The sequence below is a fragment of the Balearica regulorum genome, chromosome 2 (assembly GCF_011004875.1).
Source record: "Balearica regulorum gibbericeps isolate bBalReg1 chromosome 2, bBalReg1.pri, whole genome shotgun sequence".
Lineage (NCBI taxonomy): Eukaryota > Metazoa > Chordata > Aves > Gruiformes > Gruidae > Balearica > Balearica regulorum.
Genome location: NC_046185.1, coordinates 148,564,566 through 148,578,556, shown reverse-complemented (window position 1 = coordinate 148,578,556; position 13,991 = coordinate 148,564,566).

The following is a 13,991-nucleotide window of genomic DNA, read 5'->3' as shown; positions in this document are numbered from 1 at the left end:
CTGCCTAAGGGCCACAGAGTGATACGGCCCGAGGGTGCCTGACTCTGCACAGGTTTGTGTCACCAGTGGAAAAGGGACAGTGGGCTGAGGTCGGGGAGGCATTAGGTGCACCCTGCTGCCACGTCTGCCAAGTTCGAACACCTTCGGAGTCGGACAGTCCCCAGAAAGGCTCCCAGAGGGAAAAGTGCCTTGAAACAGCCTCAGCAGAGACCCGGAGCAGCCCATTGGCAGGATCAGTCTGAGGGAACCATTGAACTCCTTGTTAACAGGCAACATGGACATTTTTACTGTAGTTCTAACAAAAGAACCGGTTCTTTAGTGAAAGAGACAAAACGTTGAAGTCAATAATTTTACACACACAAATAATAAATCTTCACCACAAAAAGTTAAATATTGGCACAGGATCCTCATACAATGCAGAGGTTTTATTCACTTTGCTGAGCTTAGTCCCATTAAATTGTACATAGTTGCCAAGGTTCACAACTCTTAAGCATAGCAATCTTACCTCATTTATGTTACCACTAGGTGTCTCAAAATCAAAGAGCAAAATACACCACAGCTCAATCTGTGATCAGAATAAACACACACCATTTAAAGACTATTACATGCTGTCTCATAATTGTCGTACTTCAAAATTGTCTATAAATTGTCAAGCTTGCCAGGTTAGTGGTAAATACTCCCTTGAGAGAGCAGATCTGTCGTAGCCTCAGACACATAATAGTACTAAAAGACAGACGTTGCTTGTGAATGTGTGGGAGAGAAACATTCAAATGAATAATTTGTATTTTTCTCCTTAAAATCAATTACTACTGAGTGAAGTCGCCAGCTGACAGAGACCAATGGAGGATGTTCAAAAGCATCCAAAGAGCAGCCTTATATTTTAATTTATTTTAAAAAATCATCTGAACAAGTAACTTGTTTTGTTTCATAGTGATTACCTTTATTTATAACTGTTAGCAGTTTATGACTTGAGGTTTAACTTTCTATTACACATTGCTTTAGATTAAGGACAAGGCTTGCAAATCAAACCCGTCCTTACTTGAAAGTAACTTACCGATAGGCGAGACTCCTGGGTATAGATATATATCTGCCATCAATCAAACCTGCTGGCTTAACAGCACTTTGCTCTTTCCAGGTCAAGTAAAATAAATAGAAAGGACTGTTTCTGTAGAACTTCAAGAGGCAGATTATGTTATCTGCTACCATACAGCCAGCCATTATCCTGCCACTGACATATGAATTGCCTTCTATTGAGGCTGATGGGACTTGTTAAACAGAAAGATGTCAGAGGGAGCGAGAGAGAGACATAGAAAGGATTTCTATTTTCTCATAATTCAAATGCCGTGAGTGTCATATGCAGATCTCCCATTTCTTGCAGGAAGTTAGATGGGGTATGAGCCACACTGAGTACCTCCTCACAGCTGTCCTTGCAGTTTGCATGCAAATAGAACACTTTCACTAGCTCTAATCCAGGCAGTTGAAATACATCTGAACAATATGCGTGTTTTCATGTGGTGGCTCACTGATGAAGATTTTGGTATCAACATGTGCCCATCACAGCCACAACTGAGAATTACTGATAGAGAGAAGTCTCCTAGGGGACAACATCCAAGCTGATACCAGATTGACACCTACACGGTCTTCCTTGGTGTCTCTAAAAAAATATAGCATGTGCTTGTTTTGCTCGTCTTTCCTGTTTGACCAGGCATGCTCTGACCTTGGGCACTGTGGTGTCAGAAGATGAAGATGAAGCTGAGGGCCCTAAAATCTGTGTCAAGCTTCAGGACCTCAGCTGGACGTTTCCTCAGACAAGGAAAGCACACATCATCACTCCATTCTGGAGCACACACCATCACACCTTGGGTCTTGGAAGGAGAAAACTCCTGGTTCTCCTACCAAAGTGATAGAAGAAGCTTGCTTTTCCCTCCTACAGAGAAAGATCTTCAGAGAGCAGCTATGCCAACGTGAAGGAAACAACAAGAATAACACCTCTCCCCCACAACAGACCCCTCAGTTGGAGGCATCAGTCTGTTAAATCAGTTGCACCTTCCAAATCTTCACAAGTGCCTTGCAAGTTGCCCTTTGGGGACAACACCCCACTCTTTCTACCTGAGCTGTCGTCACGATGCACGCCAGCTTCACCCTCCAGGCTCCGAGGCACGGCATGCTCACGTACCCTGGGTCCTGGAACAAAGCGTCTGCCCAAAGACACCCCGGATGGCTCTGAATGCAACACCCTGCTCAGCAGCAGACGTTACAAGCAGGAAGGTAGGAATGGCTCCGACTTTGGGGATACTCGGCTGTCCCCACAGCTTTATTAACCCCATCAAGATCTTTTTTTGGCATTTTTCCTCAGGAGTGAAATTTAGCTCTGGCAAAATGCAGTGGAGCTTAACCTCCATGGTACAAACCTTGCAGCCACCTCATAGGAGGCAACTGCAGACCTTGTGCAAACCTGTTACAACAGGTAATAAGCTACACGGTGTAGCAACTTGCTACAAGTAACAAGTTTCCCTAGATACTTGGTTTTACTAGTGCTTGAATGCCTTTCACAGCTTTCATGCATTTGTGAAACTTTTTCAACAGTCCGTGGTGAAGGTGTCACTGGCTGTCCCCAAGTTCACAGAGACAGGCATGGGGTGTCCTGGGCTGAACACAAAAGGGGCTTGCAGGAGAATCATACATCCTCCACACAATGGCCAGTTTGTTTGTTTGTTTGTTTGTTTCCAGCATATACATCTAAAAACTTTCATCTCATCAGTAGTATCTTGATAACAAATAATGCACGCTGTTCTTGTTTTGTATGATATAGTTGTCTTGAATTTCCATTGTGTTATATGCATGTGTGCGCACACACAAGTTTACTACACTTTTTGGTTCCCCACCAGCTAAGGGGCATTGGAGCTGCTGTTTCTTGAAGGTCTGTCTTGTTTTGATGCACTGTGCACTGCTCTGCACCCTGCTCCTGGTGCAGGGTCCAGTTCATGGTCCCTTTCCTGATGTCCAGGGCCTTCATGTCTGCTTCTGCCTACAGTGACAAATGATTTGTCCTTCTTGTGAGGAAAAAAAAAACAAAAAACAAAAAACAAAAAACCAAACCATGTTATATTGTTGATCAACAGGAGCAGACTTGTGACCAGAAAAGGCCGCACCTTCAGAGAAGCCAAAACAAGTCCAAAACAAAATAAAAATACCCACTAACTGCATCAAATTCAAATGAAATGTAAAACCCACCTTTGTGGTCTCGCTGCTGGGGCTGACTGCAGGACCAGGTCACGCTGCTGCTCCCCAACACAGGAGTCCCGGTTCTTGTGGGTGAGCAGGAGGACAGATCTCTGTCTTAGAAAGCTTTCTAGCACTATGAAACAGCACTATGGTAGATGTAGAAGCTGGCTATAAACCACAAGTTTTCTTCTGAGATGTGTACATCTGGCCTGTAATATTTCCAAAACTAGATATTTATTCTGTGGCCAAATTGTGCAGCCATTCAGGATTTTGTCCTTGCCGTGTGTCCCCAGAGTGGATGCCGGACACTTCTGGAGCTTTAGGCCATAGTTTCTGAAACCATAAACCCCTCTGCAACACAGCCATGATTTCTCGTAGGAAGAAGAGGTAGATCTTGGAAAGCCCTCCTGCCTCCTGCCTGCAGCCCAGCATGGCCACCACCTACAGCACAGTGGGAACAAAGGGGCAAAGAAAAGGATAGGGGATTAGTTTAGGCAAAGATAGTCTGAAGGATTGACTGGAATTAAGAGTTGCAAGGATGAGTCATAACCCTCAGCATTTTGTGCAAAGACTGGTTGTTTTAGATGTGCTTCTGATAAGCCTCTCGTTGTGCCCTTCTAGTGAGCTATGGGGGGAGATCTGTGGAAAGTAAATATCCTGCTTTAGGCCTGACTCATCTGGGAAAGAAAAGTGTTGTAGCTGATGGCTCCTCAGCCTGGCATCAAACGGGTTGCAGTTTCCCACGTTAAGCCGACTGTCCTCCCTGCGGTGCCAGCAGCCTGCATCTGTTCTGCAGGAAAGGACGTCCAGTGCCCTGATGCTCTCCTCAAAGCCCTCCCACTCTGGGGAAAGGGAGCAAATATTTATTCCCTAGCAAAAAGTGAGAAAAAGGTACGGGAAAATATGGTTCATGTCTGACAACCTTCTCTTTCTCATTTCAAAGAGAAAAGAGCAAGCAGGCATTTATGACCTGTATTTTCTAAAAAGGAGAATGTCCATTCCTACAGTGCCACCTTCAGGTCTTTCTTGCTTATAGTCTCAATTTTACCTAATCTGTTTCATTTTCTAAAGAACAACTACTATTTCTGTTAGTGAGCCCAAACAAAAGCATTCCTGTGCACTTCTCTTTGATAGTAGCTCGTATCACTAAACCACAACACTCCTCGGATCCAGGAGGTAATACTCAAACATTCCTCAACGGTGTTAATTGTCTCTCTTGCATCCGAGCACATTCCGGATTGACAAGGCAAACAGTTGTTTGCTGAGAAGGTAAGGGGTGAGTAGGGGTAGGGAAGGGTACACTGAGCTGGTGTGTTGTTAAGAAGGTGGGGGTTTTTCCCAAACAAATCTGTTAGGTTCAGTGTATGCTGCCTATAACGTATGGATCTGAATGTTGTGATAATAAGAATAAATATAAGCAATAACAAATACAGGTTCTTCTGTCAGAGGAGTTATCAAACATTTAAGACAAACATAAAGTTATGTTGGTTACACTGGCAAGGTCATGTGCAGCTTGACAGTTCACTGAATGAGCTTATCCTCTGTCCTAATAAATTTTATACCCAGATAATTCAGTACACTATAGCAATTGTTTTGTGAACAAATGCTTAAATAGAATCTACCAGGAATGTGAAATACATTACTATACATTTCTCTAATCAGAGCTACTTTTTATATGGGGATATCTAACTGATAGCTATTTTGAAGTAAAAGAAGTACCACGAAACTTTTCCAGGATAAAAATCTGGTGTCATACTCTTCTCAGCATCACATGCGGCCAAGAGTATCTGCAGTAACTTCTCAGAAGACAGAAGGTTTTGAAGTTTGTTAAGTAGTACAGGCACGTTCACATCAGTGCTTGTGCTGTGCCCACAGGCTCTCCTCCCTGGGCGTTGAAGGTGATGGAGCATGGTCACTGGTACAACCACTGACTGCATCAAAGGCCATGGCTGACAGTGACCATGTGGCCTTCAAAAGGCCACAGCACTAGGGAGCAGAAGATCCAGCCTTGCAGGCAAACATCATGGCAGATCTTCACTGGGAGGTTGTGTACCCAGTGCTGATCATTGCCGGAGCCTGTCTCTTCCCCACAGGGATGACAGGAGCAGCCTCTTCACCACCATGAGTTCTCAGAGACAGCGTGAATGTCCTCTCGCAGCCCTGCACTGGCACGGGGTGCTGGGACCAGGGCTGTGAGATTCCCCCAGCCGAACACCAAGGGTGAGGGTGGAAAGGACCAGTTGTTCCCCGACCTGTGGGGAAAGGAGGTTGCAGTGGTTACCTGCTCCACGTGAGTTACCTGGGCAAGCGCTGCCCTCAGCCAGGCTCTCACCTGCATTGCTTTGAAGGAAGGGCAGTGCAGGGTGCCCTTGATGATTTGATGCTGTTCAGGCCCAAATGCTGCTCTGTGGGGGCACAGCTAATTCCAAAAGCTTTGTGAAGGACCACAGCTAGAGAGATTTCTCTCCAGGCTGCCCGTCTTTTGTGTAGTCTTTGCTTCAGACTGGGGTCACAGAGGTTTCCAAGGAGGCTGGGAAGGAAGAGGGCTGCATCCTTATGCCTTGGGCAGTCCTAGGGCCAGAGAGAAGAGAGGCCAAGGGGATGCTGGTTTGGGCATGGGCTGTGAGGAACTGTCTTTGGTCTATCTTCTGTGTGTGTTATGGATGTAAATGTATTCAGAGTGCAAAAACGACTTTTGGCTTTTGCCAAAAACAAAGGTGAGATTCATTTTGAAATTGAAGTATCTACATCTAAGCACCTCATTTATTTGTGAGCTGGGCATCTCAGTTCCTACTGCAGTCAGATTCAGCTGCCAAAGCCTTGGTGTCTGGTGCCATTAAGATGCCCTGGAGTTTTCTGGCTGGCCTCCAGCTGCTGCACCAGAAGGGCTAAGGTCTCCTGTAGGTCCTGAGTCACGTCTGCAAGCCTCACCTGGATGCCTAAGGTAGCCTTGGGCATCTCAAAGGTACCAGTTATCAGTATACTGAATGGAGCTTCTCAGTGTCTTCCTCGCTATGGGTGGACTCAGTCTCCAGACCCCACTCTGCAGAGATTTGTGGACTGAATCTTTACCATCTATAATGGGAGCTTAGAAATCTCATCTACACATACATTTCAGTGTCCCAGACTGAGTCCTGCCCAAAGTGTTTATCACTCGGTAACACACGTTCTCTCTCATGACTCAGTTCTGTGAGGAAGCTGTAAAAATCCAGTTGCAGCATGCACACGGGAAGGGTCTCATCCATCTCCCAGGGAGTCTGTGCTGCCAACTGAGTGTGCTGGGAACCTCTGCCATGACTAAGGTCCAGGGAGAGACTGAGCCCGAGACAAGCACAAGAGGGAAGGCACAGGTTGCTGACTGTCCTGGCCCCAGGGAACCCGGTGGGGGCTCAGCCAGGGGGGCTTTGCTTGCAGCAGCTTCAAATTTAGGTAACCTCCTAGGAAACAGTGGGAATCCAGAGGTCCAGGCAAGCAAAAGAAAGGCTCTTTCCCTAGCTTTTGCTATTGGCAATCATGAACAAGGCCACGTAGGTACAGCTACATGGTAGGTGAAATAGAAAGCATTTCTCTTGCTGACAGTGCCAAAAGTGCTATAGAATAGGAGATCCCAAACACGCTGTGCTACTTTGTGTGGTTGCATCTGAGGCATTTAGGAAGTCTGGTAAGGGCCTGAAATGCAGATGTGAACTCCAGCTTGGGATGCCTTCCTGGGTCAGTCCCCAGGAGCAATCTGATAAAGCAGTACTAATATGGCCAGTGAGACCATGATTTCAAACCTCATGCATGTATTTTTTTCTAGCTAAGAAATTAATGTCTTAGTTGTCTCCTGCCTTGAAGCTAGTGTAGCTATGTGCACTTACAAAATGAATGTGACACACTGCAATTTCTATTTACTAGCGTTTTATGCCTACGCTACCCAGCATAAGTGGTTGAAAAAGGTTTCTGGCACTGTTAGTTCAGACCTTAATGCAACTGCATCAAAGCCAGCTTCTTCTAATGGACTGAAACACTGGAGTATTTAATTTAATTTAGAATATTCAGAAACTGAACCTAGAAATGGAAGCACTTCCCCCAAATGAGGCACATATTGCCAGAAGAGCTGCCGAGGTGCAGTCATTTCTTCCCAGCAGCGAGAGCCAAGGCACCAGGTGAGACAGCCCCGCCACGCACATCCGTAATCTCTGGATTTTGATCCTTGCCCATTTCCCAAATGCACTGTTTTATCCCGTTGGGCTGAAAGGAAATGACTTCACACAGATTCTATTGATGATTGCATGCAGAAGTTATGATTTTTTTGCCTGCCAATAAAACAGAACTCACCCATAGTATACCGCTACCAATATGTTCCACATTCAGAGTGAGGCTCCTGAGAAGTACATCTATCATCAGAGCTTCCAGAGGAGAGACCTTTCTCTTCGTTTGCCTCTCTATATCATGAAGTAGAACAGATTTGTGTTTGTCTCCAAAGTATGTCATCAAAATATTCATATATTTGATATGAAAGTGATGTTGTGTTCTAATATTTTTATCTAAAACATGAGATTAATGAAATATTATCCATAGATGGCATCTGGTGCAAACGATTTTAAGACCGTAGTTAGAAAAAGGTTTGAAGTGTCTGTATCTACAACTTCAAGACTCTCTCATTGATAAAAGGTTTCTTTGCATTTCTTCTGCCAAGTACATTCTGTACTCCGCAGTACAAAACCCCCGCCTGCTGATACGGTATTTGAGCTTCAGATTAATATCCTCTTGATTGTTTTTTGGACAGGACACTAATGAACCAACCAGAGCAGCTTTGCCTGGAAGGAAACTCATAAAATATGGAGAGCCAGTCCATAAATAGAAATTGCTCAGATTGTATATCTAGTCCATGACAGTATTAATGAAGATTTCATCCAAGACAAATGAGTGCACCCGTTTCCTGCTGGAGACATTCATCTGCCTTCCACTCAGCCCACTTGCATCTTGGAGCTGTGATTCTTTCTCTCAGTTGTACCTTATCCGTTTGCTCATTTTCTGTGATTTTAACATCTTCTGAGATTATATCTTTCAATACTGTCTCCTGTTGACAAGGCTAGAGGGAAAAATCTGCCTAAACTACTTTGGGAAAGCTAGAAATTACATATTTGTGGGTTGAAAGACATATCAGGCACACGCAGCGGATCTGATCTGCCAGCTGCCGCATGCCTGTGCCACACGGATGTCCCAAACACGACCTGTGAGCCCCACACGTGCCCGTCCCCCCGGTCCGTGCAGGCACTACCAGCAGGCAGCCCCTGCCCGTGCACGTGTAGGTGTAGATGCAGGTCTAGCACACCTCGCACACGCCAGCTGCCTGCTGGGGGATCCACCGCCACTCAAAGCCTTTACACTAACGCTGGAAGATTTTGGGAGAGGTTCTGTGTCAGTGAGAAGGTTGTGGGCTTATTGCTACTGGTTAAAGTTCAGACCTGCTGTTCAAAAAGGTCCTTTCTGACCTCAAACTCTTCTCAATAGAGTAATTGAGAGCATTATTATTGTATAGGCTTGATTGACAACTTATGTGACGTGATCTGCTCGCAGTTCATTTTCCAATGTACAGTTTCTGTCCCCATTACAATATTTAATATCAAAAAAAGGTATCTCTGATATTAGTTCCAAACAACCAAACTGATGATCTGAAGCAGAGCGAGTGCTTGGGCGGAGGGGTTAGGTGGGATATTAGGACACAGTGAGAGAAAAGACGCCAAACGTTATTTTCTAATTCCTCAGTAAAAAGCAAGATGAGTAAAGTGAACACAGGCAAATCCATTTAAGCACAAAACAGCAAGACATCCGAGGAGAGCACGAACCAGAGCTTATATAAGACACATTACACACCTCATTACGGAATTCAAAATATTTGACAAGGTGAAGCCTGTTGAGATCTGTGAATAAAGTATGAATGTCGGTGCTCCGGGGCAAAAAACGAGAACAAGCAGATACCAAAAGACACAAAGGTGAGTTTAAGCTCCTCTGTCTAAAGTCTTTTAAAACACACTAAATGTTCCCAAGTTTGTCCATGTCATCCTGTTCATTCAACATAGCAAAACGCTGAGCAAGTGACAAGTACGGGGCAAACCTGATTGCTCAGAGTGTAGAAAAAACACCACAGTAAAACAATTACCTTGGATGTTAAGTGTCACTGTGCAACATAAAGCTATCTGGCTGGTGCTTAAATGAGTCCAAGAGGAATTTATTAGCATTTTTATGGAGAATAAATGCGTTCTTGCTTATAATTTAGTAGCAAGGTGATATTGCTAAATAAAGACCTAATGGATGGAAGTGTCTCATCGCTGAATCTCATTTGTGCAAGGCTGCTAAGTCAGGCTGTGTGGTCCTTACTCCTGTGAGCACATCTGCTCACCTTAGTGGGATAGCAAAGTCTGCATCCCTTCAGCTTTATACAAATTCAAAGCCCAAAAGACACAGCTACCTCGGTGAGGAGAGACAGCAGCACACTCAAGAACAGCAAACTTACACCCTTGTTACAGCCTGCTGTTGTCATTCCCAAAGACATCGCAAACAGCTCCTAAGCTCTCAAAATGCAATTGAAGATGGGTTTTGACAGAGATTAGCTGAAAGCTCAGCTCCAGGGCCCATTTTGAAGATGAAGGGCTCAACAAAAGTCCCTGGCTTGCAAAATTTGAACTTGCTGCAACATAATATGAGCAACAATTTTAACAGTACTGACAAAGGACAAACTAACTCATGAAACTGCCTGTTTCATTTTTGGTAGAGAAAATAGGCCATATCTTTACTTGCAATATAGTTTTTGGGTTTCATTTTTAAAATGCACGTTTGTCCAGCAGAACACAGCTTAGCATTCTATTTCTATACAAATCACTGCATCAGACAACAGATCACTGTGCTAAAGCAGCACAGTGTAAAATACCACACAGATGTACCTTATTGCAGCAATTTTACTTTACATTCACTAGCAAATCCATTTGGACTATTAGCAAGCTAATATTTCTCTATTTACCATTCCTTTGGAAGGGGTTACCACTGATACTAATATAAAATTTAAGCACACTCACTCAAACCTCTAGATTAAGGAAAATAATCTAGCCAAAATAATAAAAAAAACCAAACCAACCTTCTGGCATTATATCGGGTATGCAGTACAGACTTACTGTAACTTGTCTGTATTCTGTACAATAGCAACCAGAGAAATGTTCCCTCCAAAGTCCATTATATTTATATAAGGAGAGATATAGAAAGATGTATGGACTGAGCAGCAGATTAAAATGAACATACATTTCTTCTGCAGGAAGTCTGTGAGAGAAATGTGTGAATGTCACTGCTAACTTGGATTTGGAAGCCCAGCTCATCCCTCTTCACAGAGGTCAAGCAGCTCAGGACTGTAACTCTGATGGGAGGAGGAAATGAATACACACTGGACAGATTGCTTTGTCCTCCCTCCCCAAAGCAAGAGAAACATTCAAAAAAAATCTCATCCCGTGATGAATGACATACCAAGGAGAGAAGGTTTCCCAAAAAAACCCCACTTTCTCAGGTCTCAGCAGCAATTGCATGTAAAAGGCTTGACTATGGCTAACTGAGCTGTCAGTTTAGAGGGGGGACTATCTGTGTATTCCCTTCTATAACAGTACCTACAATTAAACTGGCCACAGGACTCTGCATACAATATATCTCCTGGGACAGAGCCTCTGACATATCAGCTCCACAAATTTCTCAGTGTTAGAAATCAGCCACACAGGCAGTATTTGACACAAGAGCCCAAAGACATAAATGTAAAACTGAATGTGCAAGTCATTCCCTATGGGCAGCCAGGGACCCTCCTGGTCTGGCATTATCCCCCCTCAGGTTTTGCAGACCAGGACTCCCAGTCCTGGGGCCTCATCCACAGCACTCAAGTGCAGATACATCACAGTTTTGCACTGAAGCATAATCTTATGCTTTTTCTTGTGCTGATTTCCTTTCCTAAAAGTTTGTCAGATTCAATCTGCCTTTGACTCTTGACAAGCATTGAACTGATGCCTTTAGAAAACTATCCACATCATTAACTCTTATGCCTCTTTCCTGGGTGGTACTAGGGAATTAAATCCCTTACTGTGTGTGTTTATACTTAGAGGTTGTGGGGTTTTTTCCTTGTATGCATTGCCTTATAATTATTGACATTGAATTTCATTTGCCATTTCATTAACCAGTCAACTCTGCAAATCTTCTCAGATAACTTAAGATCAGACTATTGTGAGAAAATATTCTGTTTTATCATCTGCATTACCATCACTCATTTAATTATTCAACTCTTCTTACCATATCCTTGATGTCTTAAATGGCATAGTCATGAGCCTAACTCCAGGTGATAACCCACAGCTAACCTCCTGTTTCCTTCAACATAGAGTCATGAAACATCTGAATGTGAAGCAGGCTCTGGCAGAATTCTCCTCCGAAAGCCTTATGGCCTGACATGCTCCTCCACATTGTTCACCATACCTGCCCTTTGCGACATGTTTTCTTGCAGGCTGTGAAACCACCCTCTCTCCTGGGTGTTGTATGGTGCAAAACAGGGGGACACAGCGGGGTGAGGTGAGTTCCAGAGCCCTCATCAACATACATCATAACTACACCCATGACACTTCCTATCAGCAGCGTGAGGACACAGTGGCAAAGCTGGCCCAGGCCAGCTGCATAATGTCTGTGAAAGAGAGGGGAGCACTTCACTCTGCCTGCCCCTGTGTCCCTGCGCTTAGGGATACCTTTGGTATGGAGTCCTTGTTTTGTTGGCTATGGCCATTGATGAAAACAAGCATTCATGGAAAGAGCTTCCTTACAAGTGGGAAAGTTGCTCCTTCTATCTCTCACTATCATTTCAATAGCTTCTACCCATGCCCTTGGTATGGATGTCAGACTTCTTAGTCCATAGTTTTTCAGATTATTCCTCAATCCCGTTTTTAAAGATTGGCGTACTATTTGCAGCCTTCCATTATTTTGTCATTAAGTGTTTTAAGCAGTAACTCAAAGAACAGTTGCAGTTCCATACTTTCACACCAGAATACACCTGAAACTTCTGCATGAATTTCTTCTGGTCCTGGTAACGTTTAGTTCACTGGTTTATTCCAACCAGAATTTCTCACACTCATTTCCTGCAAAGAATGACTTCAGTGGGAGCCTCACTGACCTCTCCTGTAACCAGCACTAATAGAAACACATCGTTTAGCTCTGTTGCAAGGCCCTGTTTTCACAGAGTGCCTTTTCTACACCTTCATCACGTATTGGCCTGGTTGACTTTCTGGTCAGCTCCCTCTGATGTTTTTGAAAAAGGTTTTATAGCAGCTTTCACACCTTTACTAGGTTGCCCCTCTAAATCCTTGCTGGCCTACTTTATTGCAGTGTGACACTCAACTTGCTACAGTTTATGATCTTTTCTATTCTCCTTGTTCAGATAAGACTTCCACTTTTTAAAAGAAGCCTTCAATGTCATTTAGTAGTTTCCACGGCCTTGACGTTTGACTATGCCAACATTTTGTTTTCCTTTCAGTCTTTTAAAAATATTTTCTGGTAGGTGGTACACATTTACTCTGTGCTTCTGAGTGTTCTGAAGCAGTCTCCATACTGCCAACACACATTTTCCTGGTTTATTTCATCTTCTGGTTTCCTATGGTACTATCATCTCACTGATTTATTGCAGTTCTACTTTCCAAAAATCCTAAGTCAGCTGCATATATCATCTCAAATATTTGTTGTTTAAGAATAGAAAAGCTACGCTAATTTGAAACACCATCTTCTCATGGGAATGACCCCAGTGACATGGGTTCTTATGAGAGGGTCCTAGTGAAGTCAATGGACTAGCATGAGAAAGGGCTTTGAGGAGTGGAACCCTGTAAACTTTTACCTTAATAAAAAAATAAGATTTTTTTTTTCATATTGTTCTTTTGTGCCCTCATTGTCTGCCTACTTTCTGCTTGATTTTGTGTATTTACACATCAGAATAATCATTTGCATCTAAATGGCATAAATTAGGCATAGCCTTGTTACCCAGCCTTATGGAATATTCATTCTTCAGGGAATTGTAATTAAAAATTGTTATATAAAAGAAAGGCTTTTGTAATTAAGAATGAAATTTAACCTCCCTCTAAAGAGTAAATCTGTTTTCCATATACTTATGGAAGTTGTGTCTACTACACATAACCTGAATTGCTTCTCTCAAATAGCTATTTAAAGAGCTGCATTAATTATCATCTCCTCAGGATTCAAAAACTTGCTGTGGACTAGAAGAGAAGAAAGGTTTAATCATGTCATTTTTTCACTCCTGTAACTCTTTTCCTAACCTGCGTGAAGGCAGCTGCCATCTGAGCTGAGGGTAGCAACACCCTACAGAAGAATATGAATCATCGAGGTGTTCAGTTTTGCCTGTCGGGGTTCTGACTCTAAGAACCATGCCTGTGAAAGGTAAAACATGTTTATTTCCTGAGTCTGGAGGGAGTGAGGGGCTGAGGCTATAGCTGAACTCCCACACCCTGGTGTCCCAGGTGACTGTAGTGGGAAGGGGGTGAGGTGTAGCACAAGTCCCCCTTGTCCCAGGGGCTCCATCTCCTTCCCATGGAAATCTAGACCTTGCAGAGGTACAGTGCACACTTGGATCTCTATTCAGTGGGATGCTGGGACATGCTGGGGCATATAGGTAGTCCCAAGTGAGGCAAGACACTCTTAGGTACTGTGTTTTTTACCTAACCTGAGCCCAGGATCAAAGGTAGTTTGGGAATGATCTGCTTCAT